The sequence below is a fragment of the Pan paniscus genome, chromosome 17 (assembly GCF_029289425.2).
Source record: "Pan paniscus chromosome 17, NHGRI_mPanPan1-v2.0_pri, whole genome shotgun sequence".
Classification (NCBI taxonomy): Eukaryota; Metazoa; Chordata; class Mammalia; order Primates; family Hominidae; genus Pan; species Pan paniscus.
The window spans coordinates 3,127,449-3,144,541 of NC_073266.2; the positions used below are offsets into that span (position 1 = coordinate 3,127,449).

General features: G+C 39.6%; 1 pseudogene; it reads left to right on the forward strand.

Annotated features, from left to right (window-relative positions):
• The first annotated feature begins 675 nt into the window (after nt 1-675).
• On the forward strand, nt 676-14,194 carry LOC117978168 (C-terminal-binding protein 2-like; annotated as a pseudogene).
• Nucleotides 14,195-17,093: the final 2,899 nt, after the last annotated feature.

The following is a 17,093-nucleotide window of genomic DNA, read 5'->3' on the forward strand; positions in this document are numbered from 1 at the left end:
AAAGAAATAAAGTATATTCAACTAGGAAAAGAGGAAGCCAAATTGTCCCTGTTTTCAGATGACATGATTGTATATTTAGAAAACTCCGTCGTCTCAGCCAAAAATCTCCTAAGCTGATAAGCAACTTCAGCAAAGTCTCAGGATACAAAATCAATGTGTAAAAATCACAAACATTCATACAATAACATACAGAGAGTGAAATCATGAGTGAACTCCCATTCACAATTGCTTCAAAGAGAATAAAATACCTAGGAATCCAACTTACAAGGGATGTGAAGGACCTCTTCAAAGAGAACTACAAACCACTGCTCAACGAAATAAAAGAGGACACAAACAAATGGAAGAACATTCCGTGCTCATGGAAAGGAAGAATCAATATTGTGAAAATGGCCATGCTGCCCAAGGTAATTTATAGATTCAATGTCATCCCTACCAAGCTATCATTGACTTTCTTCACAGAATTGGAAAAAACTACCTTGAAGTTCATATGGAACCAAAAAAGAGCCCGCATAGTCAAGACGATCCTAAGCAAAAAGAACAAAGTTTGAGGAATCACGCTACCTGACTTCAATCTATAATACAAGGCTACAGCAAGGAAAGCAGCATGGTACTGGTACCAAAACAGATACATAGACCAACGGAACAGAACAGAGGCCTCACAAATAACACCAAACATCTACAACCATCCGATCTTTGAAAAAAACTGACAAAAACAAGCAATGGGGAAAGGATTCCTCATTTAATAAATGGTGCTGGGAAAACTGGCTGGCCATATGCAGAAAACTGAAACTGGATCCCTTCCTTACATTGTATACAAAAATTAAGTGAAAATGGATTAAAGACTTAAATGTAAGACCTAAAACCATAAAAACTTACAAGAAAACCTACGCAATACCATAGGCATGGACAAAGACTTCATGACTAAAACACCAAAAGCAATGGCAACAAAGCCAAAATTGACAAACGGGATCTACTTAAACTAAAGAGCTTCTTGTAAAGGGCCCGCTAGGCGTACCCAAAGCGGGCAGAAGGCTCCTCAGGGGAAGGTAAGCTTTGAGGGAGGGGAGGTGAAGCACCTGTGTCAGGAAAAAAAAAAAAAAAAGCGCCCCGGAGAACCGGGGCCTCGGTCCCCCACGGACAAAAGTGCCTTCCCATCAGTCCCTGGGTTGGGCTCCGGTTACCATGGATCGCCGGTTCCAACTCAGGGCCCTCTCGGGCCCGCTAGGGGTACCCCAAAGCGGGCAGAAGGCCCCTGAGGTGAAGGTAAGGTTTGAGGGAGGGGAGGTGAAGCACCTGTGTCAGGAAAAAAAAAAAAACAACAACAACCGCGCCGCCGAGAAGCGTTCCTGGGTCTCCCACGGACGAAAGTGCCTTCCCATCAGCCCCTGCACATGGCCCCGGACCCTGGTTCGAACCAGGGAGCGTCTCGGTCCCGCTATGGGTACCCCAAAGCGGGCAGAAGGCCCCTGAGGGGAAGGTTAGGTTTGAGGGAGGGGAGGTGAGTCACATGTGGCAGGGGAAAAAGAAAAAAAGAAAAAAAACCTCACAGCCGAGAAGCGGGGCCTGTGTCCCCCATGCACGAAAGTGCCTTCCCTTCAGCCCTTGCTCACGGCCCCGGGACCGTAGCGTACCTGGTTCGAAACGAGGGTGCAAACAAAACTATTATCAGATTGAACAGTCAACCTACAGAATGGGAGAGAATTTTTGCAATCTACCCATCTGACAAAGGGCTAATATCAAGAATCTACAAATAGCTAAAACAAATTTACAAGAAAAAAAAACAACCCCATCAAAAAGTGGGCAAAGGATATAACAGACACTTTTCAAAGGAAGACATTTATGCAGCCAACAGACATATGAAAAATTGCTCATCATTGGTCATCAGAGAAATGCGAATCAAATCCACAATGAGATACCATCTCACGCCAGTTAGAATGGCGATCTTTAAAATTTCAGGAAACAACAGATGCTGGAGAGGATGTGGAAAAATAGAAACACTTTTACACTGTGGGTAGGAGTGTAAATTAGTTCAACCATTGTGGAAGACAGTGTGGTGATTCCTCAGGGATCTAGAACCAGAAATGCCTTTTGACTCATCAATCCCATTACTGGGTATATACCCAAAGAGTTATAAATCATGCTACTATAAAGACACACAGACGCATATGTTTATTGCGGCATTATTCACAATTGCAAAGTCTTGGAACCAACCCAAATGTCCATCAATGATAGATTGGATTAAGAAATTGTGGAGCATATACAGCATGGAATACTATGCAGCCATAAAAATGATGGGTTCATGTCCTTTACAGGGGCATGGATGAAGATGGAAACCATCATTCTCAGCAAACTATCACAAGGACAGAAAACCAAACACCGCATGTTCTCACTTATAGGTTGGAGTTGAACAATGAGAACACATGGACACAGGGCGGGGAACATCTCACATTGGGGCCTGTTTGGGGGTGAGGGACTATGAAAGGAATAGCGTTAGGAGAAATACCTAATGTAAATGATGAGTTGATGGGAGCAGCAAACCAACATGGCACATGTATACCTGTGTAACAAACCTGCACGTTCTGCACATGTACCCTAGAACTTAAAGTATAATAAAAAAATTGAATGTTACCTACTATAATTTCTGACCAAAAAGGATTAAAACTAGCAATCGACAACAGAAGAAAATTCATAAAATTCACAAATATGTAAAAATTAAGCAATTTACTCTTGAACATGCTTTTGTTCAAGAGTTAGAAAACTTAATATTTTGAACATGTCTATAATGCCAAAAGTGACCTACAGATTTAATACAATCCCTATAAAATTCTTAATTTTATTTTTGACAGATACAGAAAATGTGACTCCCGAAAGTATATGGAATTTCAGGAGACCACAAAGAACTCTACAGTTTTCAAAAAGAGAAAAATTTTGGAAACATTACAATTCCTGTTTTCAAAACCTGTTACAAATCTACAGTAATCTAAGTAGTTTGTTACTGGCATAAAGGCAGACAAATAGACTAATAAAACAGAGTGCAAAAAAGATGTAAACGCTCACATATTTATTGTAGCTTTACTTACAAAAATCAATAGGTTAAAGCAATCCATACTTCCCTCAACAAACAAATGAATGGGTACAATTTGGAATATAAAAACAATAGAATATTACCCAGCTTTTGAAAAGCAGAAAACCTTTTATCTATAATAAAAATAAAATCTTGATGACATTATGCTAAATAAAATAAGCCAGCTACAAGACAGATACTGAGTGTATCCACATGTATAAAATATCTAAAGTAGTAACATCCTTAGAAACAGAGAATAAGATAGCATTTGTAAAGGGCTGAACAAAGGAGAAGACAGGCAGTTGTTTCAGGTGTATTGAGTTTTAGTTTTGTAAGATAAAAATGTTCTAGAGATATGTCGAATAATGTCAATGTGCTGAAAAGTCTAAACTATATAATTATTGTCATTGTAAATTATTGTAAAATTGTAAATAATTGTCAATTTTATATGTTTCTTATAACAATGTAAACAATAATAATATCTAAGTGAGATACCGTTTTAATGCATTTCAATAATTATCTTCAGGACCTCGGCAAAACCTGAGTCCTGTCCTCTCGCTTTCCTCCCCGTACACAGCGAGTTTCACCACTTGTTCCGCACCTTCTCCATCAACTACTACCTGTCCCTGGGATCTGTCCAGTCGCCCAGCTAAAGTGCTCAGCAGGTCAGCAGCACGGCGAGCTTCTATGCAGGCATGGGGTCTGGGGCTCCTGGATCTCTGTGTCCCATTTCACAGAGATTGCCACCTACTGCCGCCTGCTAGAAGATGGAGAGGACTTCAATCTTGGTGGTATTCTGGACAGCAGCAAATACCTGTAAAGCCTCCAAAAGACCAACACCCACAGGATAGTGGACGGCAAAATGGTGTCTGAGACCAACATTACAGAAGTCTTGAGGTGCTAAGCCAGCAGAAGCAAGGTCCCTTTGCGGAGCAGGAGGGCAATAAAAACTTCTGTGGTCACACACACACACACACACAAAATTACCCTCGCATCACAGAGGTGTTTTCCTCACGCAAACGTAATATAGATTCATTAATACATAGATGTGGGAATTAGGGCAATTTCCACAACTACTCACCCAGAGAGGATTAAAAAAATAATTGACCACCAACTAATTAAATAAATACAGAAGTCATAAATAAAGCATGAGTAATGTTTATACAGTCAAACGAACAGAGAATTATGTTGGCAATACACATACGGTTGATTCATATTTGACTTTTTTTCTACACTCTTTTAAAGTGTACACAGTTAAATATAGTCATAAAAAATTATAACATATAAGCAGAAACTAAAAACACAATTAAATGATGTAAGACAGCCTCTCCTAACAGGAAAATACAGGAATATAAAATATTACAAAACAAAATTGGATAAACATTAACCTGTGAAATACTGAATAAACAAATCATGCAACTGAAGAAGACTCTTTCTAGATAACTGAAATATTCAACCATAACTGGACACCCATAAAGAACAGATTTTGAATTATTAGCATATGGTTAGAGTAACAAAATTTCACAACAAATGCATTATAATCTTCTATAAAGAACATTTAGAAGAAAATTTTAATGAAGATTTCAATGATATTAGAGAACAGAGTCTCGCTCTGTTACCCAGGCTGGAGTGTAGTGGCGAGACCTCGGCTCACTGCATCGTCCACCTACCAGGCTCAAGCAATTCTCTGCCCCAGCCTCCCGAGTAGCTGGGATTATAGGCACCCGCCCCCATGCCCTGCTCATTCTTTTTGTGGTTTTAGTGGAGACGGGGTTTCACCATGTTGGCCAGGCTGGTCTTGAACCCCTGACATTGTGATCCACCCACCTCAGCCTCTTAAAGTACTGGGATTACAAGCGTGAGCCACCGCACTGGCCTATAATTTATTTTTTTTTAAGTAAAGAAAAGCTTTACATTTTTAAATATGGAAACAACATGAATATTGAAAAATATGCAATGAAACACTACTATATAATAAGCAATGAGAAATAAATTATACTATCATTCAGACAATGTTGAGGAAAGTAAATAGAAACACTAATGATAAGTTTTTCTATGCAGTAAACTTAGACACACAAACTGAAATTTTATTAATGTGAGGTGCATACTAAGTAATTCACTTTTTATATAACACATAAATTCAAGTATGCTATTCTGAAATCCCTGAAGCTAAAATTATAGGCTAATTTGGGATACATAAAAATCAAAAAGTGAAAACGTGCAGATCACAGTCCCACTAAGCTTTATATAAGATTAAATAATAAAATAACTCAATAAGAAATAATGCAACAATTAAGAATTTATTCTATTCTTCACAGGTTTCTAAGTTTTTCTATGGCATTAAGGTCTTTAAAAATTCTTTGAGGTGAGTAGATACAATAAACTATTCCACAGGTGAGGTGCTTGGCATAGAGAGTTCACGTTTTTAAGTTAATTTCTACCAAGGAAAAGAAAACTTTTTGACCTACATTACCAGAGATGAAAAAAAAGATTAAAGTGAAATAGAAGCTTCACTATATCATATGTGCTGAGGTGTTTTGGGCTCTGATAAAAGTTTTTCCGATTTTTTTGCAGGATCACATTTGAAATCATAGGACTGAAAATTATAAAGCAGAAACATTTGTCCTTGGTGTTTCTGAAATATGTGAACCAAACCCCAATGCCTGCACTTTTACTCTCACAAACTTCTGACATGAGGCACAGACTTTTACAAAATAGCTTAATATAGAAGTCTCGCAAAATGTGCAGATTTCCCCAGATCCCCCAAAACAATGGAAAAGCACTCAGACCACAAGGCCTTCAAGGGAATAACAGAAAGAAGAGGAGAACTTTGGCTGTCACTGTGAATGCCCTGGAATGTTAGTGGAGGGACAGGAGGAGCCTTAGAAGATTTAGGAGCATAATAAGCATAGGGTAGGAAATGTCCATCTGTGGCAGCAAAAGAAGTAAATCTAGGATTTTCCAGAACCAATTTCATTGAAGCAGAACTTCCCACATCACATTTTTAAAGTTTCCTCCTTGGCCTTTGCACCTCTCATCTTTGTTATTTGTTCATTCTAGCCTATTGGGGTGATGCCTATTATTTTCTCTCTTTTTACATTCCAAAGATATTTCCTTTACTTTAGAACAGGGGCATCCAAGGGAGAATCTCACCACGACCCCAGGTCTAGAGCGCCCGGAGTCCGCGATCCCTGGGAATGGAGGCGGCTTCGGCCTGGGGTCGTGGTGAGATTCGTTGGTGGCTGCGCGATTGTGGTGGAGTTACAAACAAACAGGTTTCATCACCTTAAATGGTTTTGAACCAAAGAAGCTGTATTCCCTTAAAAAGACGGACAGCCCATCATGTGAACTATAGAGTTTGTGAACAAATTTATATTGGGTTCATAGTTGCGTCATGCACGCAGACTCCTGCGAGTTCCCCTAAGTTCTTAGAGGACTGCTTTGCCTTTTGATCTGAGAGTTGCAAAGTTCCCTAAAGAATGGCCCTTGTGGATAAGCGCTAAGTCAAGAGACAGCGATTGGACAGAATTTGTGAGGAATTCGCCCCCAGATCATGAAAGCCACCCTGTACCCCGCCTCGTGATGACTCTGCTGGATGGACGGGACTGCACTGTGGACATGCCCATCCTGAAGGACCTTACCACCTGGCCTTCTGTGAGGATCAGTCCATGCAGGAGATCCACGAGAAAGTTCTAAACGAAGTCGTGGGTGCCATGAGGTACCACATCTTCTCCCTCACCAGGGAGGACCTGGAAAATTTCAAGGCCCTGAGAGTGATCGTGCAGGTGGGCAGTGGCTACGATAACGTGGCCATCAAGGCTGCTGGAGAGCTCGAAATTGCTGTGTGCAGCATCCCGTCCGCAGCCGTGGAAGAGACAGCCGACTCCACCACCGGCCACATCCTCAATCTGTACTGGGGGAACAGGTCGCTGTACCAGGCACTGAGGGAAGGCATGCGAGTTCAGAGCGTGGAGCAGATTGGCGAGGTGGCCTCAGTAAAGGCCCGCATTCGTGGGGAGATATTGGGCCTCATCGGCTTCGGTCGCACGCAGCAGGAGGTTGCAGTTCGAGCCAAGGCCTTTGCAAGATGGATCGAGCGGTCCCCGGGTGTGCATAGGGTCTACACCCAGCAGGATTTGCTGTATCAGAACGACTGCATCTCCTTGCACTGCAATCTCAACGAACAAAACTACCACCTTATCCATGACTTTACCATAAAGCAGATGAGGCAGGGAGCATTCCTTGTGAACGCAGCCCGTGGTGGCCTGGTGGACGAGAAAGCCTGAGCACACACCCTCAAGGAGGGCAGAATACGAGGGGCAGCCCTCGACGTGAATGAGTCGGAGCCCTTTAGTTTTGCTCAGGGTCTGTTGAAAGATGCCTGGAATCTCATCTGCACTCCTCTCACTGCCTGCTACAGCCAGCAGGTGTCACTGGAGATGAGCGAGGCAGTTGCCACTGAGATCCGCCAAGCCATCATAAGTCGCATCCCGGGAAGCTTAAGAAACTGTGTGAACAAGGATTTCTTTGTCACATCAGTGCTTTGGTCCGTAATAGACCAGCAAGAAATTCATCCTGAGCTCAGTGGTGCTACCTACAGATATCTGCCAGGCATGGTGGGCGTGGCTCCAGGAGGACTTCTGCAGCCAGGGAAGGCATCATCCCTGGAGACATCCCAGTGACTGACAACCTCCCAACAGTGGTACATCCTTCCCAAGGGCCCTCTCCCAACAGCCCACAAAACACGGGGACAATCGAGAGCATCCCAACGAGCAATAGCAGAGAATGCTGGAAGGTAATTATTCAGATATACTTGGGAACAGTGAAAAATAGATAATCTAAGAGAAAAAGAATCTGACGGCCTTTTTAGCTGATTCCGGACATATGCATCATTGTTGTTGCAGTGTAAAAACAAGAGTTAGAAAACTGACAATGTCGTCTGCTTACGGAAGCTCTGAAAGACGAGGGTGTGATTTATTAACGACCAACTTCTATTATTGTGTGTTAAGTTTTTCATCTGTGCATCAAATCACAAAGAATAAATAGAACTTTTCCCTTTATCAGTCCCTTAGGCACAGCAGGTCCTGAACACCCTGCTTATATGTTGCATCAGCAGTTCAAATATCAAAATAAAAACCATGAAGAGGAAATCCTCATCCTGTGACTTGAGTCCCTTCAGTCTACAGGGACTGGTTACCGCTTTTTGCTAATAGGAAGATTACATTACTAGAAAATGTGGAGTAAACTGTTTGCCTGTGGTAAACACCTGCATGCAAAAGATTGAAGACAGTACCGGCTCCTGTACAGAGACTCGTCTCTCACCTCTGAGCTGCATATTGAGCGGCAAGTTGGTTGTAGGTTCAGTAAAAGCCGCTGATGATGCAAAAAAAAAAAAAAAAAAGTATTAAGTTTCACAAGCTGTTAGTAATCAAGTATATTTTCTCAGTTTCAGATCCTCTGCGATTTTATTGAGTGGAAAGTCTTGCGCTGAAAGGGTTCAAGAAAAATAATATTGCATTTCCTTATGTCACAGGAAACACTTTTAATGGTAACTTGTCAGACTATGAACAAACCCACTTTTTAAGATATTGATAAAGTCTTCTTTTCTTCACGTGATATTTTACACAAGAACACTTCAGATGTATTGGATGTGGCTGATTTTAAAAAATCCTATTAGATTTGTATCAATTAGTTACATGTTCTATTCATAGTCTTTTGTGAATCATTGCCTTTTTGTTTAAAAAGATGGCCTATTTTGAGCCTTTGTATAAGTACATTCCTGTTTTTGTGACAAAAGGAAAACTTTAAATTTGTCCCAAACAGAAAAATAATGGCCATCAGAAGTATGTTTTGTTTCAGTTTGAGTTACCGTTACTGTATTTGTGTATTGTAAAGGTGGACATTCTAATTACATTAAAATGTAATTAGAAAAAAGTGCTTAATGAACAAAAACAGAACATAGACAACAAAAGAATATTAGAAGTGATGCATGAAGAAAATGAGATATCAATAAAAAGATTTTTAAAAACCAAGAAAAATTGTGACTCTGAAGAACACAGTAACTATATTAAACATTTAATCAACAGTCACAAAAGCAGATTTAATAAAGCAGAAAAAATTAGACAGTTGATAACATTGCACTTATAAATACTGATTCGTGAAAACAAATTTTTTAAACAGAATAGAGAAAAAATGAAAATTGGGACTTACAGCACACCACCAAGTGGACCACTTTATTTCTAAAAGGAGTCTTAGAAGAACAATATAGGAGAAAAATAATAGAGAGGATATTTTTAAAAAGTAGCTGAGAACTCCCTAGATGACAAGGTAATTAAACAAGAAGAAATCATGCTATACAAAAACCTTCAACTGGAATAATTTCACTTCAGAAAAAAAGTTAAGCATTTCCAAAACAAATAAAAGTTGAGTGTGTTACTAACCACTGGAACGATGCTAAAGGAAATGTAAAAGAAAGTCTATCACGTCCAAAAATGACAATATATGCTGCACAGCATCATAAAAGCATATGAAAATAGAAAGCTCTCTATTAAAGGTAAATACATAAACAGCTATAGAAATCTCTACTGTCATAATCATGGTGCACAAAACTTTCACGTTATTGCTATGGAATTTAAAAAATGAGGCAGAAAGCTGCATAAATATGTGTTCATAGATACTCAATAATAAAAGATAACAAGTGATATTAATAACAAAGTTGGGGTATAAAGAGGTACAACTTTGCATTCCATTGAAATATAGTCATTATATATTGCCATAACTTTAAGATGTTTTATGAAGTCTTTATTTCTCAAGATGATTACAAAAAAACCTGTAGATGGTAAAGCAAATGAGAAAGAAATTGAATCATGTCACTACAAAATCAACGAAGAAAAATAAAGCAGTAAGAGAAAAAAATGATAAATAACACATCTACAAGAAACGCAGAAAACAATTACAAATAATAATAGTAACTTCATTAACTACAGTAATTACTTCAAAAACAAAAAGTTAAATACCTTAAAGAAAATGCATAAAATGATTTAATGGATTAAGAACAAAGAAGATCCAGCAATGTACTCTCTACAAGAGTCACTTTAGCTCTAAGGACTCAAATAAGTTGAAAGTAGTAGTATAAAGAAAATATATTTTATGCAAAGAGTAGCTACAACTGGAGGGGCACGGTCATAATTATATTAAACAAAATATATTTTAAGGTAAAAATTTTAACAAGAGACAGATTGTTATTATGTAATGGTGAGATGGATTAACTTGCAAGAAATCTATAACAATAATTTAGAAATCATATGTAAAATTTGAAAAATCTGCAAAAATATACCATTGGGATTTTGATAAAAATTACATTAAATTTTTGTATTACTATAAATAACACTGATATCTTTCTTATTTTTTTTTTTTTGGAGGTAGAGTTTCTGTCTCCCAGGCTGGAGGACAATGGCACGATCTCGCGATTGGCTCACTTCAACCTCCACCTCCCAGGTTCAAATGATTCTCATCTTTCAAATATGTAAAACAAATATTGACATAAGTCAAGCAAGAAATATATAGCAACACAACAATTGCGGACTTCAAGACTCCACTTTCAATAATGACTAGAATAGTCAGATGTAATATCAGTAAGAAAGCCAAACCTGGACATTATAGACCTAACAAGCATTTACAGAACTCTGCGATCGAAAGCAGCAAAATATGTAATATTCTCAATCACACATGGTACATTCTGTTAGGATACATGTCTTATTAAATTTAAGAAAACTGAAGTCATGCAATGTAAATTAAACTAGAAATCAGAAGCAAGAAAATGTTTCAGATGATACGTAAATAAGGGGAAATTAAGCAAAATCTTACATGTAGTCTTGCTCAAGTGTCAGGTGATTTAATATTGTTAAGATGTCAGGGCCGGCACGTGACTCATGCCTGTAATCCCAGGATTTTGGGAGGCCAAAGTGTGTGGATCACTTGAGATCAGAAGTTTGAGACTAGCCTGGCAAACATGGCAAAACACTATCTCTACTAAAAATACAAAAGTTAGCTATATGTGTTGGTGCATGACTGTAATCCCAGCTACTCTGGTGGCTGAGACTGGAGAATTGCTTGAACATGGGCAGCAGAGCTTGCAGTGAGCACAGCTCACACCACTGCCCTTCAGCCTGAGTGATTCACTAAAACTCCATCTCCAAAGGAAAAAAAAAAGTTGTCAGTATTACCCATGATGATATAAAAATGTAATGTAATTTTCATCAAAATCCCAATGGTATTTTTTTTTGCAGAATTTTTGTGTATAATTCTAAAAGTTGTTTAGGAACTGTGAGTAGCCAAACACCCTTTAAAAAGGACAAAGGGTTATTACATTTTCTGATTTAAAATCATGATACAAAGCTACAAAAATAATAACAATATGGTATTGCCACAAAAACAGATACATAGATGATGAACCAGACTAGACATCCTGGAAATAAACCCTCGCATACATGATAAAATAATCTTCCATATGCTTTCCATGACCATGTAATGGAAAAATAAGATTCTCTTTAACAAAGAATTTTCAAAATTGAATGTTTACAGAGCAAAAATAAAGTTGGATGCTTCCTTTGTATTATATATAAAAAGAAAAGTTGTCTTTTAATGGATTTAATGCTTAAACATAAAAACTAATAAAATTCTTAGAAGTAAACATAGGGGAAAATTTATGACATAAGTCTTAAAACTTTGCTTAAGTATGACATCAAATTCATAAGAAACAAGGAAAAGAACAAAAAAGGAAGGAACTACATTAACCTTCAAGTATTCTACACATCAAAGAAAACATTTAGTGGCATACAAATGTCACCTAATAAGTGGGTGAAAGCTGGGCATGCTGGCTCATGCCTATAATTCTAGAAATTTAGGAGGCCAAGGCAGAACGATCAGTTGAGGCCAAAAGTTTGAGACTAGCCATGAAAATATATCAAGGCCCTGTCTTGTACAGGGTAATGTACGTGCATACATACATACATATAAGAAAAAAATGTAAAAATATTTTCTAATCACATATTTTGTAGGTGTTAATTTCCAAAATATATAAACTCCTAAAATTCAACAATGAAATGTTAATAACTTGATTTAGAATGGTAAATGTTTGAAATGACCTTTCTCCAAAGAAGACATAGAAATGACTAGGTATTTAAAAGGATACTCGACATCACTCTTTTAGAAAAATGCAAAGCAAAGTCACAATAATCTATGGCCTCAAGCCAATTTTTAAAATAGCATGAAAGCTCTTCAAAAAATTTAAAATGAGATTATTATATAATCCAGCAAACCCCCTTCTGGCTATGTACTTAAAATATACAACGCAGATCTGGAAGAGATGTTTGCACAACCAAATTTATTGCAGTATTATTAACACAAGCCAAAAGGCAGAAACAATCCAGATGTCCCTTGACCAATGAACAGATTAATAACAAGTGGCACATACACAAAGTGGGATATTCTTCAGTCTTTAAAAAGACACATTATATGATAATTCTGGAGAAGATCATGTTAACTGAAATAAGCCAGGAACAAAGTGACAGTCTATGATTCCATTCATAATCAGGTATCTTAAGTAGACAAACTCATAGGAGAAAAAGTTAGAATGGTGTTTGTCAAGGGCTGAAGAGATGGTAAAATGGGTAATTGTCTTAAAAGGCATTTAATGTTAGTTTTGCAAGACATAGAAGTTCTACAGATCTTTTGCATAACTATGTGAATGTACTTAACGCTAATGAAATACACACTTAAAAAGAATTAAAATGATAAATTTTACATTATGTGTTTTTACCACGATCACAATTTTTAAAAGAAAAAATATGGACTTATAAAGCTTTCCAAAAATTAAATTTTGTTCACAAAAGATTTTCTCTCACACAAAGGAAGTATAGATTTATAATTAAACACATTGTGAAATTAAGGCTATTTCATTGACTATTCATCCACACAAGATAAGACAACCATTGAAAATCAGCCAAAAAATATGAAGATAAGCCATGAGCAAAGTTGGGGACATATTTATAGAGACAGACAAACACATATATAATTTAATTTTGAAAACATATGACCGATTTATATTTTAATTAAACTGAACATTAGCTTCCTGAGTGAAATTTGGTTTTCAATTTGGGCAAATGAAGACCTTTCTGGGGTTAAATGGATTCTTTCTTCTCCGTTTCTTGATATGGACCTGTGCTGGGGACTGGTCAGCTGTTCAAGTGCAATGCACTCAGTTTTGGTTCTGTGCCAGGATTAAACCTACGATACTTCACATTTCATATATAAACCCTGATGAAGTGTTTCTAGGAGATGGCTGCCCCATAACCTATGTTTTGCCAAATGTTTACTATGAGTTTCACCACCATCCTCTTGAACGTGGTATTGTAACTAAAACTCTCCAGGAAATTCTACTTAAAGCTAAAATCAGGTGTATCTCAAGAAACTCCTTTCTGATTTGAAATGCATCTGTCACGTGTTGTCTGCAATCAGCATCCTCTTTTAAAGAAAGTAGAAAGGACAGATGAGGAAACTGATAGTGTTACTGACTGGGAGACAGAGGTGAGAATACACACGGTGGACTTCAGTTTGTATTCTCATTTAGCAGAGAGAGGGAGAGACAGCCATCTGCGGTTTCTTTTACAAAGCCAGTAATCTCCATCATGAGGGCCTCATTCTTACAACTTAATTACCTCTGAACTCTTAAGGCCATTACACTGGGCATTAAGGTTCTGGAATGTGAATGGGGGAGGAAATCACATAGTCTGTTGCAACTTCCAAAGTTATATTTTTTTAGAAAAATATTATTTTCCTCCTACTTGCTCTGTCTTGTACTTCCTCTCTCAATCTCAGTCTCCCTTTCTCTCTTTTTCAGTGCATATGTCTGTCTATCTCTGTCATTTTTCATCTCTCTATTGTAATCCTCAAGAGGAGGAAGCGGTCTCCAGTGTCCTAAGATGCTCTAGGTACTGACCCACATGATAGAGAACTGAGGAGATGCCCAGACCCATGGAGAGGAAGGAACTCGGGCTCTCAGTTCACACTGAATCGTGCCAATTACCATGAGGCAGAGTGGAGGCTGATCTTCCCCATATCCAGCTTCAGTTGAAATCACAGCCCCAGCCAAGTAAGAGACCTTGAGGCAGAGACACCAAACTAAGCTATGTCGAGATTCTGGTTCACAAAAATTGTGAGATAGTATTTGTTGTCGAAAGGTGCTAAAATTCAGGGCAGTGTTGTCAGAGAGGAGCAAATGACTAACCTCCTCTTTCACGCCCCAGAATCCTCCCTCCCCTCTGTTCCTTTCTTTCTCAGGCTGCCTGCAGCCACACTGGCCCCTTCCTAACCTCCTCTGCTGAACTCACCTGTGCCTGTGAGTCTCTTCACAAAGAGTGGCTTTTCCCTGACACACTTTCCACACCTGCGCAGTTGTCATTCTGGTCACAACATAATGTCAGCTCAGTGAGGCATTCATGTCCCCTCCAGGCAACCTCTCCCCAGCCCTCCCTCCCAACATTCTACTTTATTTCCATTATAAAATGATCTTTTCTTTCGCATGTACTTGCTTTAGTGTTTTTGTCCTGCAGTGCTCAGACTGTGGGCTCCCGCCGGGATGCAGGGATAACATAATCATTTTTGGTACCACATGGTGAACCTACCAAGGTAGCTGCCACAGGGTGAGTGCTAGGGGAAGAGTCACTGAGTAAAATAACAGGGAAAATCACAAAGCCCTTCTTCCCGCTTTTGGCCACCCAATAATGTGGAGATCAAGAATGATAACAGGAGGTGCAGGACCTCAGCCTGACTCTCCCCCGGCTCCAGCTACTCCAGGAAAGCCCAGCGGGCATAAGAAACACGGAGTCTGCCGCCACCTAGAGACCTCCACTAGCAGTATAGCCCCAGGCAGAAGCATCGCAAAACAGGTACCTGCACTGGGGGATTCTCAAGGCAGTGGCTCTTCAGGGACCCCTGGGGAAAAGGAGCAGTATCTGAAGGCTCCAAGGGCCATAAAAGTGACCTCGGAAGCCTGCCTTGATTCCTATTTTCCTCAGCCTCTTTGGGTGTGCTGTGCACTCATTAAACACTTTAACAGCATTCAGAGACATTATTTTCTTCCACTTCCGAATGAGAAACTCAAGGACACCCCAAAAAACTAGTATTTTTTCTGGGCCCCACACTCCAGAGCCCAGTGCATTGTCACATTCTGCTCTTTTCCAAGTCCTCATCTGCCCAAGTCTCTAGGCCTCTCTCTTCTCTGAAGGACCTCTAGAAACTGAAAAGCCTCTTCCCAGAGTCTCAAAGTACAGTGAGTTACCAATGAAAAGCCAAGGGGAGCAGACACTTATGAGTATCTGGAATCCTTGATATTATTCCCTTCAAGTACCCCTATTTATGAGGGAGAAAACTGATTCTGTTTTTCCCGTAGCCTCTCTTTATACCACACGGGGTGGTGGGGGGAGGGCACAGCTCATTTTAGTTCCAGGTGCCCACAGAGGTGGGAGTCACAACCCCAGTCCTGTCCTCTTGAAACAGCTGGGGAGGTCCCCAGACCTGGCAGAACCCAGGGAACCTGGAGGATCCTTCATCCCATGCTGTCAGCTCCTGGACATGTAGCTGGGGCAGTGGAGGCCTCTGCCTCATGGCAAAGCTGTCTCTACTATTTCTTCCCCTTTTGTCACTTCTCTGGTTTCCTCCTCCCTAACCTCACCTCCATGATCTCCACTTTAGAACCTTGTGTGTGTGTGTGTGTGGTATTTGTGTGTGCATGCCTGCACACCTATGTGAGAAGTGAAATAGTAGAATGCCCAGGTAGAAAGTAGAGCACAGGGTTTTCCAAGACTTAGGAGCTCTCATTTCAAAAGTAAACCTGATGGGTGGGGTGCATGCAAGGCCTAGGAAGCTGGCTCCCTCCCTAATACTCTGTGTTCTGCCCAGTTTCTGCAATCTGGACAAGTGTTTGGCTTTTTTTGGGCCTCAGTCTTCCTGTTGTAAAATGAGGGGTTGAACATAAAACTGTATAAACACATGTTAGGTGACGACATGGTGTCATGCTCAATACCAGATAGAATATTCGGATGGGGTGAGTTTGGGCAGACTTAGGTGTCCATAGGTGCTCAGGGCTCTGGACATGGCCAATGCAGGTGAGCACAGAGCACGGCGCAGCCAGGTTTTTTTTGCAAGGCTGGGGGATGAAACAATGCACCACAGGCTCTGCTCTTGAGGCTGGTCCCACAAGAATTTCTCACGTTCAACCAGCAACTGTTTGATGCATTTCATGTCCTGTGAAGCCCATGTCCACCCCCATTCCAGTGAGGGGCACAGGGCCCTGGACCTGTAAAATAATGTCCTCTGCCTTTTTTTCTTTTTCTTTTTAACTGCGTGGATATTTCTTTTTTCTCTTTTTCTGTTTTGTTTGCTTTTTAACTAATTTTTAAGACGTCTTTACAGGTCGGCTGTGGTTCCTCAGACCTGTAATTTCCGCATTTTGAGAGGCAGAGGCAGGTGGATCATTTGAGGTCAGGATTTCAAGACCAACCTGGCCAGCATGGTGAAACTCCGTCTCTACTAAAAATACAAAAAAAATTAGCCAGACATGGTGGCCCGTACCTGTACTCCCAGCTACTCAGGAGGCTGAGGCAGAAGAATTGCTGAAACTTGGGAGATGGAGGTTGCAGTGAGCTGAGATTGCACCACTGCACTACAGACTGGGTGGCAGAGCGAGACTCTGTTAAAACAACAACAACAAAAAAGAAGATAGAGAGAGAGATCTTTGTATAGTAGATGTGTGAGCCCCTTTGTAATTTCATGAGTTGCAAATATTTATTCCAATTTTGGAACTTCTTTTCTTATTGTGGGGTTCTCCTTAAGTTTGGTTTGGAGGTTATCAGTGTTTTGTTTTGCTTTGTTTCTATGTAACTTTTCTCCAGATTGATTTATAGATTTGTATTTTCACAATACAATATTTTGGCAAAAATCTTGTGGAAACTGTCTAATCAATTTAAAA